At 35.2% G+C, this 17,355-nt stretch overlaps 1 long non-coding RNA gene across 1 annotated transcript; it reads right to left on the reverse strand.

Annotated features, from left to right (window-relative positions):
* Window positions 1-2,134: 2,134 nt before the first annotated feature.
* LOC147643102 (uncharacterized) lies at window positions 2,135-5,520 on the reverse strand. The gene is made up of 2 exons (XR_015272553.1): window positions 5,402-5,520; window positions 2,135-5,313 (listed from the first exon to the last, which is right to left on the reverse strand). It is a non-coding gene; the product is annotated as an uncharacterized LOC147643102 (long non-coding RNA).
* Between the last annotated feature and the right edge of the window lie 11,835 nt (window positions 5,521-17,355).

Below are 17,355 nucleotides of genomic sequence, written 5' to 3' on the forward strand. Positions count from 1 at the left end.
AAAAAAAATCAATAGTCAGTAAAGATTTAAATGAAAAATGGAGTAAGTTTTTACCTGGGGGAGATGAGCCGGTCGCCAGACCGCCTGGAGTAAGCTCCGGCCCGCCGGAGATGGGTGATGCCCCGAAATGTGGAGGAGGCATCACTGGATGGGTGGGCGGGTCGTGGCGGAACCAACCAAGCCACAAATTCGACCCAGCAGTTTTTCTTGTTGTTTGTTTACCTTTTGTGATGTTCAGTGATTACACTTGTAGTTTAGTCCGAGACGTTCGATTAAATCGGTATTTTTATTGCGCGGACTGCGGCATTGGGTCGAACCCAGCCCTGGGCACCCTGAGCTAGCCCGGCGTTGCCCAAGGAGAGGCAGTTCCGTTACAGCTTGGAAATTGTATATACATACATACAAAATTTGAATTGTTTTTATTTGGGATTATAAATAAAATGTTTTCTTTTTTTTAAGAATCAATCCCCAAATGACTTTAGCCAAATATTAATTTACTTTCATTTCTTGATTTTAATAAGACTATATAATTTTATGGATGGCATTGTAATTTTTTTGAATGGAAATATAGACTTCATTGGTATTTTAATTTGTAGAATTTCTGATCCGGCGATAAAATAAAACGCTATCCCAGAAAATGACAACACCCATCCAATACGCCGGAACCCGGCATATAATGAATCAAAATGTAGTAAGGGCATCCAAACGGCGACCATAAAATATCATTTTGTTTTAACAACCGAAGAATTTGGGAGCACGGATGCCAAAAAGCAATACAAATGCCATGTGGAACAGGGAACGTGGTTCCCATCTCCATTTGGGCGAATTAATTTCCTACATTATGAATGTCAATGCGGAATTAGAGGTGCAGTAGAAAATTTTTCCATTTCGGTACAAGCCTTCCCGTTTCCTTCGATTCAACTGCTTGCTTTTTTCGTTGCTAAATATAAATTTGAAAAACTTACATAAAAATTAACCAACTTATTTATTATTCTATTTTTTTTTTATACCCTTGCAGGGTATTATAATTTCAGTCAGAAGTTTGCAACGCAGTGAAGGAGGCACCTCCGACCATATAAAGTATATATATTGTTAATCAGGATTAATAGCCGAGTCGATCTAGCCATGTCCGTCTGTCCTTCTGTCCGTTTCTACGCAAACTAGTCTTTCAGTTTTGAAGCAATCTGAATGAAACTTTGTAGTTAGCCTTCTATATACTCTCACTCGTATATATGTCGGAACGGGCTGGATCGGACGACTATATCATATAGCTGTCATAGGAATGATCGGAAAAGTTTTACAAAAAAAATTATAAAATTTTTAGTTTTCAACAGAATTTGATCAAATTTGAGATATAGCCATTTCATATTATTCTACAATTTTGTGTAAAATTTTATGAAAATCGGACGGCTATATCTTATAGCTCCCATAGGAACGATCGAGAAATTAATTCAATTAATAAGTATAACATTTTTAGTTTTCAACAGATTTTCATCAAATTTGAGATATAGCCGTTTCATATTATTCTACAATTTTGTGTAAAATTTTATGAAAATCGGACTAATATATCATATAGCTCCCATAGGAACGATCGAGAAATTTGAGAGGAATGAGAATTGCGGTGGCTGTTGTCGGAAGACTGACAATCGCGGTGGCGATAACATTTTTAGTTTTCAACAGAATTTAATCAAATTTGAAATATAGCCATTTCATATTATTCTAAAATTTTGTGTAAAATTTTATGAAAATCGGACTACTATATCATATAGCTCCCATAGGAACGATCGAGAAATTAATACAATTAAATTTATAACTTTTTTAGTTTTCAGCTGATTTTCATAAAATTTGAGGTATAGCCATTTTATATAAGTCTTAAATTTTGTGGCAAATTTCATAAAAATCGGACGACTATATCATATAGGTGCCATACAAACGATCGTTTGATGTAGAGGAAAAATGCAAATCTGTGAATGTAAAACTGCAAATATAATATGTATAGGTGAATGAAATGAAAGCAGGTATTACTTCATTGTTTTTTAACACAAATATATATAATTTATATTGTATGGATTCCTATTCATAGAAGTTCTATCTGCAAGGGTATATAAACTTCGGCGTGCCGAAGTTAGCTTCCTTTCTTGTTTTTGGCTTATTATTAAAATTAAAAAAATTATATTTTCTCTTAAAATCAATAGCCGATTGTGTTTAGTCTTATCCATCTGTGCGTTTCTACGCAAATTCACAGTTTTTTAGAGTTAACAGATCTACACTAAAACTAATTTATTTTTGGCTTATTATTAAAATTAAAAAAATATTTTCTCTTAAAATATTTTAAATTATCGATCTAAAAAATCCCTAAAACTAACATAGTCCGGTGATAATAAAGGTGAACGAGTCATTTTCGGCCCTATAAATCAGATACAGAATATCAACAAAGTGTATTGTAAATTCAAAGCCCTTAAATATTTTTGTTTAATTTTATTATGATTATGTAAGTGTCTTATATGTAATTCATACTATATATTTATATTATACTAGGAAACCTGGCGAACTTCGTTTCGCCACCAGATGGCTTTGATTTATATAACATTTTGTTTGGTGATAAAAAAAGGAGAACATTTTTTCTATTTTTGTTTAATATTTGAAAAGTAATGGGTCGACTAACTTTTTCACTTGCGCAGCACAATCCTGCCGTTTCTCTTATATCGGCATATAGTCGTCATTGGTCCAAAATCTAAATTTTCATCATTGTAGTTCTCCGTTGATGCCAATGATCTTCGTGTCCTCACGCGTTTTCTCAATAGGGCACTTTCTCTTATTATATTTTGTCTTTCTTCGTTTAAGACCTGTGAATACACATCGTCCTTTTGGACTATAACCTCATATGCACGATCCACATAATTAAAACATTTCATTTATTTTATTGTTTTTAATGAGAGTCGCTATTCTGCTCTCGTAGAGATCGGTTGTGTCGCGGGTAATCAAAGCATACAGCAGTTATTGTTTTGCGTGTTTGTTTTGACTCACTCTTCGTGTGCATATTTTGGACGTTGTCTCGCGCAGCGTCGCCAGTTGTACAACAACAGAATACAACTGCAGTGCGATAAGCCTGCACTTTTGCCCGCGGGGGCTATAACCTGCCCCTTACCCCTCACCTTGAGTGCAGCCGCACAAGAGGGTTAATAAAAGCAGCGCTTATCTGTTAAGCGATCTGACTAACTTTGGCCCTCGAAGAAACTAAGCGAAACTTTGATTTTTTTGGAAATGGATGGGAATCATATTCCTAACTCTCTGCCTAGCAATAAGCAAATTGATTATGAAACAAGAAAGGAAGCTAACTTTGGCACGTCGAAGTTTATATACCCTTCCAGATAGAACTTCTATGAGTAGGAATCCATACAATTTAAATTATATACATATATTTGTGTTAAAAAACAATGAAGTAATACCTGCTTTCATTTCATTCACCTATACATATTATATTTGCAGTTTTACATTCACAGATTTGCATTTTTCCTCTACAACAAACGATCGTTTGTATAGCACCTATGTGATATAGTCGTTCGATTTTCATAAAAGTTGACACAAAATTTAAGACTGATATAAAATGGCTATATCTCAAATTTAATGAAAATCTGCTGAAAACTGAAAGTGTTATAATTTTTAATTATATTCATTTCTTGATTGTTCCTATGGCAGCTATGTGATATAGTAGTCCGGTTTTTTAGAACAATACAAAAAAATGTAGTTTAAAATAAAATGGCTATATCTCATATTTGATGAAAATTTGGTGAAAACTGAAGAAGTTATAATTTTTAATTGTATTAATTTATCGATCGTTCCTATGGAAGCTATATGATATATTAATCCGATTTTCATAAAATTTTACACAAAATTGTAGAATAATATAAAATGGCTATATCTCAAATTTGATGAAAATTTTGAAAACCGAAAGTGTTTTTTTTTATTTATTTTTATTTTTTTTTTTATTAAGTGAAGAAACAGTACATCTAATTATACCTTATAAATAAATAAACCAAACCTAAATTAAATAAATAGGTTTACATATATGGAAATGGCAGACTTATTGTCTCCTAATTGTTTTGGCAAAACCTAGTCGTTTAAGACGCCTCAGTGGTCTAGCTGGTAGTAGATTTCTAGCAAGTAAAAGGCGGTGTTTTTCCAGTCTGTCACTGTATCTGCTTGTATGTCTTCCAATCTGATTTTCCACAGTGAGCAAATTTAAATCTCTATGTAGAGTGGTACCACGCACGTACCAGGGACAGTCTGTTATGCTTCTAAGATCCGATTTTGCAGCACCTGAATCCGTTTGTAATTGGTTTTGGCTGCAATCCCCCAGATTTGTATACCGTAAAGCCACATTGGCAGGATACAATTCGCATATACCGCCCTTATGCATCTAAGAGGCAATTTGCTCCTTCTATTTACAAGCCAGCGTACTTGCTGTGTTAAGGACATTACATTTTTTAACAGTGTTCTTGAGATGTGGGCCAAAGGTGAGGCGTTTGTCCAGGGTAATGCCAAGGTAATTTGCTTGCGACTGCTGCTCTAGAGTAACTCCTTCTAGTTGGATTAGAGGGGTATTAATTATTAGAGTTTTCAGTGTGAAACAGGTGTTCGTTGTTTTCGTCGGATTGATCTTCAGGTTCCATCGTTTGCACCAAGCTGCAATAGTGACAAGATACTCCTGTATTGCCATTGGCTGCCTTTCTGTGACAGCTGGAGTTGTAGATAACTGCGATGTCATCTGCATACATAGGTCGCAATTGGTGCTTTGGAGGGGTCTGACATATGCTGACTGTTAGGACTGGGTATATCAGCAGTGTACAACGAATATAGCAACGGTCCAAGCACACTGCCCTGTGGAACTCCTGCTCTCATTCGATAGTTATTCGATAATGTATTTCCAACTTCGACCTTAAACTCTCGATCTTCCAGATAAGATCTTAGAAGTCCATAGTAGAGAGCAGCTTGTGCAATAGGCCAACATGCCATACCTTGTCGAAGGTAGCATACTCCTGGTCATCAAAGGCCTGCAAGATATGTTGAACCAATCTGTGGACCTGTTCTACTGTGCCGTGTCCTCGCCGAAAGCCAAATTGATGATCTGGCAAGATATTGTTTTGCGTAACAATGGCGGTAATTCGATTTGCAATAAGTCTCTCCCAAAGTTTTGACAGAGAGGGTAAGAGGCTTATTGGGCGTTATGACTCAGGTTCAACCTCTGGCTTGCCGGGCCTATGGATCATCAGTATCGCAGCTAGTTTCCATTGTTTTGGGAATACTTGGATCCTAATAATAGCATTAAAAATTAATGATATAAATAGGATCGCTCTTTGTGGCAAAGCCTTCAACGTGGCGTTGCAAATCCTATCAATACCTGGAGCTTTGTTTTTCGGCAAACATTGGATGACTTCAGATATTTCTTCAACCCTTATAGGCTTAATAGGCAGTGACATCTGCAATGGAGTCTCCAAACTCTGATAGGTTCGAGGTACCCTAAATTTAAAAACACAACTTGTAAAAAATTGGGAAAAACAAACTGTGTTCTTTTTAATTTTTTTTGTAAAGTAATATGTTTAATATATAAGAAACATTTTTTTTTTTAAATTTTGGGTTCTACTAGTTACATTAAAAGCATTTCGATGTGACTATATATGCCCACATAGGGGCAGGAAATTTTTATTCTTGCCAATAAAATGAAAAAATAAAACGCAAATATCCACTTTGATCAGCGGCCATTTCGTGTCCATTGAATAGAAAGTAATACAATTTTTGACCCTTCTGTCCAATATCCGGGCCGCCTGGCCCATAGTGGTTTGTAGTAAATGATAGATTTTCTTAATATTTGTTTCCGTAAGAACCTTGTACAGAGTATTAGAAAACTAAAACAAATCTGCCAAATCGGTCAAGCCGTTTTTGTGTTATGTGGCGACAACGAAAAACGGGGTTCATTTTTATATATATTATATTATTATATTATTATATATCACAGTTCACCTTCGACAGTCTAACCGATCGGTCGTGTTCTTCCGCGAGACAATGCGTGACCCACCGGACATCTGGAGAAAGCATCCGCCTGACGGAATATACTTGGTTGCAACTAGAACTGATGAGAGTTCCCAGCCGCTGGCTGCTATCTGCCCGTTCATTGTTAAAAAAAACAATCGACAATGCCATTCAAGGCGAAGTGTCAAGTTGCAAGAGAACCAAAGACGGTGACTTACTGATTAAAACTAAAAATCTGCTACAAGCCGAAAAGCTAATGAAACTTGTCAGTATGCCTACCAACACTCCATACATCGATATACACATAAAAATATCAGAACACCGAAGCCTTAATTCCAGTATAGGAATAATTTATTCAAATGATTTACGAGGAATAGAAGAAAAAATTATCTTGGAAAACCTAAAATCACAAAAAGTAGAAAGAGTCGATAAAATATATAAATATATACCTAGCCAGGTTCTCCAAAAAACTGAACAAAACGAAAGGGGTCTCATAAAAATCTTCTTTAAACAATCCAATCTGCCAGAATTCCTTTATAATGGATACGAGAGAGTTCAGGTGCGCACATTTATACCTCGTCCTATGCGTTGCAACAACTGCTCTAGATTTGGACATACTGCAAAATTCTGCAAAAGCACTCCAACCTGCGCCAACTGTGGTCTGGATGCCCATGTAAACTACGAAAACTTAGAAATTTGCCAAAATAAGTCCAATTGCATAAATTGCTGCCTTAAAAAACTCCCAGCAACAGACCACCATGCCCGCAACAAGGACTGCCCTGTCTTCTTGTCGAACAAGGAAGTCCAGGCCATCAAGGCCCTACAAAAAGTTGATAATAGGACAGCCTGGTCCATATTCAACAAAAGACACCGCGATGGATCACTTTACTCCTCAGCAGCGGAATCCTATTTAGCCCACTCTACCTAACATTCAACAAGGAAATCAATTAGCTATGCCCCAAATGAATTTGACACACCATCATCCATGAACCTCGACCCAGACGAACCTATGTCATCCAGCTCGGAAACCCCCTGCACTTCCCATACTGCAAAAAAATCGGCAAAAATTCTTCCACTCCGCTCAACAAACAGAACCAAAAGACTATTAAAAAACGATCAAAGCGCAATAATAACCAGAGCAAAACTTTAATCCCTTGCCTCAAGTGAGACAAAATTGCGTTAAAAATTCAGTCTGTAAAAAAAATTCAATATTATATCTTCTTATATATCTCCCAAAACTAAATTTAATCACATGGATCTACGTTCTATTATACCACCAGGAAACTGCCCAAATCTGATTACAGGGGACTTCAACAGCTGGAATAACAGCTGGGGATCTCCAACAATAAATCAGAGAGGCAGAATATTGGGAAAATTCATCCTGGACAATAATTTCATTATCCTTAACAACGGACAACCCACCCATTTCTCAACACATAGAACGTTAACACACGTTGACTTGGCATTCTGCTCACCTGAACTAAAAATATTTTGCGACTTTAAAATCAGTGACTCTCTCCAAGGAAGTGATCACTTCCCAATCACCATCGAAATTTTCCCGAAACACCAGAGAGCAAGACAAAAGTATGTACAACGGTTCGTTACTAGCAGAGCTGATTGGGAAAAATTCGAGACGCTCACTGAGGACCTGAACAACAAAATTTCAATTTCACCAAACATTAATCAGGAAGCAGGTAACTTCAAGAAAATTATATTGCAAAGTGCATACAATAGCATCCCACATACGAGACCACCTAGGTCACACCATAATGTTCCTTGGTGGAACAACAAATTGAATAGTATGAGAAAGGAAAAAATGAACTTTCAACAGGGACATGTCCAATGAGAATCTCATCCAATATAAAAAAATCAACGCACAATTCAGAAGGGAATTAAAATCTAGCAATGCCGAAAGCCTATTTAAATTGACTTCAACAATCTCTCCACAGTCCAAGCCGGAAGCAATTTGGAGCAATATTAAGAAACTCTGTGACCTTCACAAAGCCACACAAATACTACATGCAATAAAGGACAACAGCAGTAGCGATCTTCTTAACAGCTCTGAAGAAATTACTGAAGCTTTCGCAAGCTATTGGTCACTTCGCTTGAAAGACTCCCAATTTTTCAATTCCTTCATTGAAGAAAAACTCAAACTGAGTATGCGGAACTACTTAAATCCCCCACACCGAACTGCAGCCTTCGTGGAACAAGATATAAACTTCCTAGAGTTCTCATCCGCTCTAAATAGCTTAAAGGGACACACCCCAGGACAAGATAAGATAAATTACGATATGATAGGACACGTAGCTGATTCACTCAATATATTAAAATCTTATATTCCTCAATCATACAAAATAAGCACAATTATACCAATACACAAACAAGGTGCTGACAAAACCATGACTGAATCGTACAGACCTATCTCCCTCAACCCATGTTTGTCTAAACCCTCGACAAGATAATCTCAAAACGGCTATGGTGGTTTGCAACAAGTAACAAGCTACTAAATAGCCGTCAACTGGGATTTAAAAAGGAAAATCTGTTATGGACTGCCTGCTATACACAGACGCTCTAATTAGGAGAGCCCTCTCTGGAAGAAGACACATGTCCATTTTATCTCTTGACTTTGCAAAAGCATTCGAAAAAATATGATTACATACCATCATTAATAAGTTGTCGGAATGGGGCTATGGACCATTGATAATTAGATATGTGATTAACTTCATGTCAAACAGAAAAATCAGAAATCGTGCCAATGATAACACCTCAAGGATACACCCACTCCACAATGGCATTCCGCAAGGATCTCCACTCTCTGTAATTCTCTTTCTCATTGCATTCAACAGTCTCTCAGACATAATCGATAAGCACAAGGAACTTCAACACACAGCTTATGCAGACGATTTTAATATCTTAATACCATTAAAAAAAGATAAAAACATTTGAATCAACCTCGATATGCTGTTTGCTGAAATCAATGAGTGGTGCCAAAAATCCGGAGCTATGCTTTCAATTTCAAAATGCAAACATATTCACATTTGCCGGAAAAAACAATGTTCATGCCAGGTCTCTACACAATCCGCAATTATTAACACAGTTAACGAACTCACCATTCTAGGTCTATCTTTTAATACAAAATACAATTTCAAACCCCATATTAAATAATTATTAAAATTGCATAAGTCACTACAGAAATCATCGAACATAATTAAATGCCTTTCCAGCGGAAAATATAACAGTCACCCCTACACCCTAATCCAAATCGTCAAAAGTCTATGCATTTCCAAAATTGATTATGCTTTACCGATATATGGTAACTTTCCGAAATCACTAATAAAACCAATTAAAACCTTAATTAATTCACTCCTACGAACGTGTCTGGGAGCCTTCTGTTCTACACCCACTTTCAATTTATACCTAGAATCAAACATTAAACCAATAGAAAACAGAATCAACCACTTAAAAATAAAAACAATCAACACTATCATGCACGCAAACGACACCCCTCAAGGCAAATCATTCACCGGATTACCAAAAATAAAACAAAAAAATACCGATCCTCCACCGTCAACCACTGCATTAATCTTGGCCAAAAGCTCGGATTCCCCACCTCTCTTCCTCATAAGCCAAAACCAACATGTCCACCCTGGTTTCTGGATACCAATCTAATAGATACCCGACTAAGCCGAGTAAAAAAATCAGACACCAACAAGGACATATTTGTCAAACAATTTCTGGAAATTGGACACCAGCTTATGAGCAAAAATTTCACGCTTCTGTTCACAGATGGATCCTTGAGTAAGGAAATAATTGGCTTTGCGGTAACGACAGAAGATGAAACACTTAAACAAGCTATCCTTCCAAGCTACTCATCTGTATTTACAACCGAGGCGATTGCTATTCTTGAAGCCATCAAAATAGTAGTCAAGACAAGAGGGAAATTTTGCATCTGCCCAGACTCCCTATCCACATTGGAAGCCCTTGCAAACATAAACAATTCCAGCTTTTATGTATCATATATCCGCGACCTTCTGCTAAGACACAAAAACAAAATCAAGCTCTTATGGGTCCCCAGCCACGTCGGAATCAAAGGCAACGAAAATGCCGATACAACAGCGAAAGAAGCGACCAACGCTCCACTACTAACAATATCAAACTTTAACCGTGGAGACATTAACAAACAAATAAAAATCGACACGCTAAAGTACAAGCCAAAAATATTGCAGAAATCATCGCAGTGGTATCAACAGATCAACCCTGAAGCCCTAAGCGTAGCTGACTACATAAAAACCCCACAAACCTTCAACCTACCAAGAAGAGAGATCACTAATAAAATCCGTCTTCGACTCGCCCACACCAGACTCACCCACGAACATTGCTTCTCACAACCACCAAACGAACAGTGCCAACTCTGCACCAACGAAAAGATATCTATCTCCCATATCCTTAACGAATGTCCAGCCCTACAAACTCATAGAACAAACTTACCAAACATTAAACTTACCGATCAGTTAATCAACCATAATTTTGCAAACCTCCAGTTAATTCTAAATTTCCTTAAATCAGAGAATCTTTTGCATCGTACATAAACCTATCACTTTCCTCATAAAATATCTTTTATTTGTTACTTGTAAATAATCCATGTGCAATTAACTAATTAATACATTTATAAGAACCCTCTATATTTATTTAAGCAATTTATGTAAACCTTATTCCGGCCGAAAATCACCGCTGCTATGGCCGATTCCGTCCTGTAGCTTAAGTTTGTAACTTCTGCCTACAGTGTACAAAATAAAATAAATAAAAATTTTATTATATTATTATATTATTATATTATTATATTATTATATTATTATATTATTATATTATTATATTATTATATTATTATATTATTATATTATTATATTATTATATTATTATATTATTATATTATTATATTATTATATTATTATATTATTATATTATTATATTATTATATTATTATATTATTATATTATTATATTATTATATTATTATATTATTATATTATTATATTATTATATTATTATATTATTATATTATTATATTATTATATTATTATATTATTATATTATTATATTATTATATTATTATATTATTATATTATTATATTATTATATTATTATATTATTATATTATTATATTATTATATTATTATATTATTATATTATTATATTATTATATTATTATATTATTATATTATTATATTATTATATTATTATATTATTATATTATTATATTATTATATTATTATATTATTACTAGCCGGCCCGTCCCGGCTTCGCACGGGCATATTATGGTTAAGAGGGCACTTCTGAATACATCAAGGTTCTGGCAAAATCATCTTCCTGGCATAAGGTGAAGAAGGCAGTCAGAGTTGTCGCTGGCCGATTCAGGACTCTTTCTTGCACATTTTTTTCTGTGAAATAGACACGTTGACCATTCTCCAAATGGACTGCCACGTTTCTCTGTGGCATATTGTGGTTGAACGCATAAGAAATAAGTCACATTGAAATGGTATCCATCGGCACCATCCCAGAAGATTAGTGGATACTGCAAAGCATCGTAACAACGGTGAGTTTCTGCGACGTTTACCAATCGATCGTTTCGTCGATGGAGAACAATATCTCGAGGTTGAAACTGATCCCCGACTATGACAATTGCCACTTCGTCTATAGTTGGAGCATTATATCTCCTGATATGTTCTCCAGCAGGCGTTTTGTCTGCATGAATGACAATTTTATGGGTATCCGAAGGCATCATATCGATTGCTGTTTTGAATAAACGCACCAAATTGTTCCGTTCGTGAAAAAGATTCTGTAGCTGCGAAATAATTGGCCTCTTCAGCGATTTATTGATTCCATAACGTGCATCTACTTCATCTCCATCATCACCAATGAAGTACATTTGAAGAAATTTGTGTTCGCTGTCTTGGAACGGAAGCAGGGAACCGGCTTTATGATAGATTTGTCCTTTGATTTTAAAAGTTGGCATGAATTGCGCAGTTATAATTTCCGCACCAAATGACGTCATTTGAAAGCAAGAGTTGTATTTCCTAATGTTCGACAGGAAATGCTTCGATTCAGCAGTAGATCCAGCGAATAGAGAGTGCAGAGGCTCTGGTGGTGCTTCAAGTTGAGGCAATTTCACTTTCCCGGAAGCGCAACACAATCCTTTTGGTTCGTTTTTGAATTTGAGAGCCTGACAGTATATGCAGACCTGATGCATCTGGCCAATAACGACATTGCGATTCGAGCTATAATCAACAGTTGGATTATATCTGAATGCAAGACGATTGTATTGCAGGGTTTGATCTGCTGCAAGCTGTAAACGCGCTTCAGTTACCCTTGCCCTGTCGCGATCATTATTTTGAGAGTGAATCAAATCGATTGCTGCAGAACGCGACTGCCTAACTCTCAATCGTTTTCTCTCAAGCCTATCTGCTCGTCTTTCTGCTGATTCCTCTATGTGCATTTGCATTGCTCTCTGCCGCTCAGTCTCTCGGAAGGAGGCCCGTTCTTCGTCAGTCATATTCGTAATCTTACGTCTTTTTGCTTCTGTATTGCGAATACAACGACCCAATCTCGACTTTTTTGGTGGCATGACTTCGTTTCTTACTGAACCTGAACAAAAAATAAAATTTGTATCTCCAATTTCTTCTTTCAATATGTTTTTAATGTTTAACAGGAAATGCTTTGATTTGGTTGTAGAGGGCGCAGTAGTAGGGGCACGGGGAAACGCTAAAAAAATAGATATATTCGCAGCCGCAGATAAGCTATCAACATCAAAAGTAGTCAATAACCGAGCTGGAACCTCAACGCATGTTCTCTAAAAATTTGGGCATAAACGGTTCAGAACTTTTCAAGTTTCTTCTTTCAATATGTTTTGAATGTTTGACAGGAAATGCTTTGATTCAGCTGGCTGCCTGTAGATGGCGCAGCAGTAGGGTCACTTGGAAACGCTAAGGGTGGACTACCCCTAACATTTAGGGGGATGAAAAATAGATGTTGGCCTATTCTCATAGATACCGGATAAGCACAAAAAATTTCATCAAAATCGGTCAAGCCGTTTCGGAGGAGTAAGGGCACGAAAACTGTGACACGAGAATTTTATATATTAGATATTATTATATTATTATATTATTATATTATTATATTATTATATTATTATATTATTATATTATTATATTATTATATTATTATATTATTATATTATTATATTATTATATTATTATATTATTATATTATTATATTATTATATTATTATATTATTATATTATTATATTATTATATTATTATATTATTATATTATTATATTATTATATTATTATATTATTATATTATTATATTATTATATTATTATATTATTATATTATTATATTATTATATTATTATATTATTATATTATTATATTATTATATTATTATATTATTATATTATTATATTATTATATTATTACATTATTATATTTAATAAAAATAAAAAATATTTAATCTTGTTTTAATCAAATTTATAAGAAAACTATAAATTCGATTTGAATCTCACTTTATAGAAATGATTATTTAGATAATATTTATTAGAAAGAAAATATATTTGTTGCATGAAATGAAATGCATCAGTTTTTTAGTTTTAAGCCCTTAAAGTTCAGATTTCTAGTCTCAATTACATGAACGGCTTTGAAGCAATGTGCACCAATTTTTTATTTTTACGTCCAATATGGTCTCTATTTCAAATAAAATTAAGATAAGTTGTTTTTAAACAAATGATTTGAGTTTTCAGCAAAAAAATTCATTGTTATAGCTGCTTTTATGACGTGGCCCTAAAAGTATGCCACAATTTTTTAATTGTTTGCTTGTCAATGCTTGTAATATATTATTTCTTGTCTGCCTTTAGGCAGAATTATAAAGACTTTTTTTTAATAATATAGGTTTGAAAATTTGATTTTGGTATAAAAAACTGCAGAGTGCGCATTTGGGACAACTTATACGTAAAAGAGAAATATTCAAAGTTATTTTTAAAATTTTGTTAAATTTAATCGGAGGAGGTACGTCGAAGTACCCTAAGTTTGAAATCACAACATGTAAAAAAAGGGGAAAAACTGTGTCCCTTTTTTAATTTGTTTGTAAAGTAATATGTTTACTATATACAAACAAAATTTTTTTTTATTTTGGGTTCTTCTAGTTACATTAAAATCATTTCGATGTGACTATAGTTGCCCGCATAGGGGAAGGAAATTTTTAACATACCCTTTTTATGCATGTTTTTTTTTCATTTTCTTAAAACCATTTTTGACATAGTGCACTTTAATTGTCTAAATACTGCTTGGCATCCATTGTGTTTTCGATTAAAGCCAATTCTTCCACCCCTTTGCTCGAAATCCAGCCCTACACCATGATGGACGGTTGTCCAAAATTCACGCTCGTAATAATATGTTTGCTCTGTAAGGCTGTTAACGGCGTTCACCAGACTCGGGACGGAATATCATTGTAGTAAAGCATCATTTTAGTTTCGTCACCGAATATGACATTATGCCAAAAGTTCACTGGTTCTGGACAAACAAAAGACTTGTGACGACCGTCTTTTGGGGTTGCGTGGCATAGCTCGCTGGGGTCAGGGTTCATTTCAGAAATTTATATAGTTCTGAGCCCCTCTCGTTCAAAAAATGCCCAGTGACAACACGATAATGGTTCGGTTTATATGTAAGTTTTATTTGTCTCGACGTGTGTGTGTGTGATCGCCTTGATATCCCCGTGGACGCTCCGTCTACGGATGTGTGACTGACTGCGGACCTCGCCGCGGGTCGAGTCCTTCGGTGCGAGTTCGGGTGGTGATATCAGGGGACCTGCTAGCCTTAGCCTAAGCTCGCACCGAGCTACCGTACGTTCGACCCGTGCTCTGTCTGTCCTGACTACCCTAATCGCGCTCCGTTACATGAGCCTTGCTTGGTTAGCACGTTCTCGTCAAGATCAGCTGCCATGAACTTAACCTTGGCCATCCCATGCTTTATCTCTTTTTGCTTGGTTAGTTCCTGCTACTTGGCACTTTCCCAGGTCTGGTTGCGCTGCTCGAAGCAAAGTTTTAAAAATGAGCTGTGTGCCGCCTTACATAGGGTGTTGCCAGACTGCTGACATCTATTCGATTCATATCAGCTGTTGTCACCCGCTGCGGTTGCCGCATGGCTATAGTGTTCTCGTATATCAGGGCTGGCGTGTTCCCTCTGTCGATTTCCCGCCTCCATCTTCCATAATTCTATTTTCTTAATATTTATTACTAATCTAGTACCCATAAATAATGATCTTAAGACAATGAGTGGTGGAATAATAAGCAGTGTTGCCAAATTAGCTATTTTCTAGCCAGATTTGGCTATTTTGCATGACCTAAAACTGGAAATCACTCAATCTAGCAGGAGTCTGTTATTTTGGCTATTTTTATATCCTTGCAGGGTATTATAATTTCAGTCAGAAGTTTGCAACGCAGTGAACGAGGCACCTCCGACCATATAAAGTATATATATTGTTAATCAGGATCAACAGTCAAGTCGATCTAGCCATGTCCGTCTGCCCGTCTGTCCGTTTCTACGCAAACTAGTCTCTCAGTTTTGAAGCTATCTCAGTGAAACTTTATAGTTAGCCTTCTATATACTCTCACTCGTATATATGTCGGAACGGGCCAGATCGAACGACTATATCATATAGCTGCCATAGGAATGATCAGAAAATTTGTACAAAAAAAATTATAACATTTTCAGTTTTCAACAGAATTTGATCAAATTTGAAATATAGCCATTTTTCTATACTCTACAATTTTATAAAAAAAAAAATATGAAAATCGGACTACTATATCATATAGCTCCCATAGGAACGATCGAAAAATTAATACAATTAAATTTATAACTTTTCAGTTTTCAGCTGATTTCCATCAAATTTGAGGTATAGCCATTTTATATAAGTCTTAAATTTTGTGGCAAATTTCAAGAAAATCGGACGACTATATCATATAGGTGCCATACAAACGATCGTTTGATGTAGAGGAAAAATGCAAATCTGTGAATGTAAAACTGCAAATATAATATGTATAGGTGAATGAAATGAAAGCAGGTATTACTTCATTGTTTTTTAACACAAACCTATATAATTTAAATTGTATGGCTTCCTAGTCATAGAAGATCTATCTGCAAGGGTATATAAACTTCGGCGTGGGAAACTTTAATATTAAGGATCTCAAAGAAACATGCTATTGGCCACTTCCCTTAATCATTTTCGATCATCATTTTCTATCATAAAGTGAATTTTATTGATTTAATATGCACAAGAAATAAATTAGTAATAATAAACTATGGTCTTCTAATTTCGGGAACGAAATATAAACACAATATTATTGATTTTCGTGTATTTTAACCATCACTTTTAATAAGACCACACCGAGTATTTTTCATTAGGAATAACTAAATTTAATAGTGTGGTGATACACCTTTCTGCTTTAGAACTTCACACATCCTTACTGGAAGAGATGCATTAAAATTTCCAAATAATTCAATAAAATTAAGCCCCAAGCTGGTTTGATAGCTGATTACCATTGAAATGAGCGAGAAATTAATACAATTAAGAATTATAAGTTTTTCAGTTTTCAACAAATTACTGAATAAAAATTATAATACCCTGAAAGGGTATAAAAAAGATTACTTTATACTCTATGCAGTTAAAACTGGGATGCGAACCAAAGTTTGCCGTCGAATTCTAGTGAACTTATACTAATTAACTTACCCTCTTTTGCAAACCGCAGAGCTATGCTAGGTTTTACCTACATTTATTATCCGTGGAGACGACTATCTAGTTAGTATAGCCCGATTTTCACATACCAAGTATAAAATATAGATCCTATACAGTCAATGAATTGCAAGAGCCCTTTAGAGTCAAATTAAAACGACTTGTACACAATAATCTTAATAGACTTTAGATAAGATTTATTCTCTAAGCCGTCCGAATATCCAATCAATCGTTGAATTCTATGAACCTTCCGCTTTTTCTTCCTGGATTAGAGACAAAGCAAAGCAGAATTTATCTGCATGGATGACTTGAAAAAGCGAAACATCGACCAATATAGCAATAAAATCCTGTGCTATTAGCGGAATTAAAGTGCTATTGGAACTACTTAATGAAAAGTATATCGAAAACCGACTGAAAAGTGGATAGCTGGTTCCAACAAATATGACCTTCTAATATTGGAGAAATGTAGGTACATGTAATATATATGGCGCTAGCATTAAACAATAGCATTCCCCAAAGAGGCATCATATAGATGTAAGTGT

This window comes from Drosophila serrata, unplaced genomic scaffold, assembly GCF_035046125.1.
Source record: "Drosophila serrata isolate PLE 108 unplaced genomic scaffold, ASM3504612v1 contig_293, whole genome shotgun sequence".
NCBI lineage: Eukaryota > Metazoa > Arthropoda > Insecta > Diptera > Drosophilidae > Drosophila > Drosophila serrata.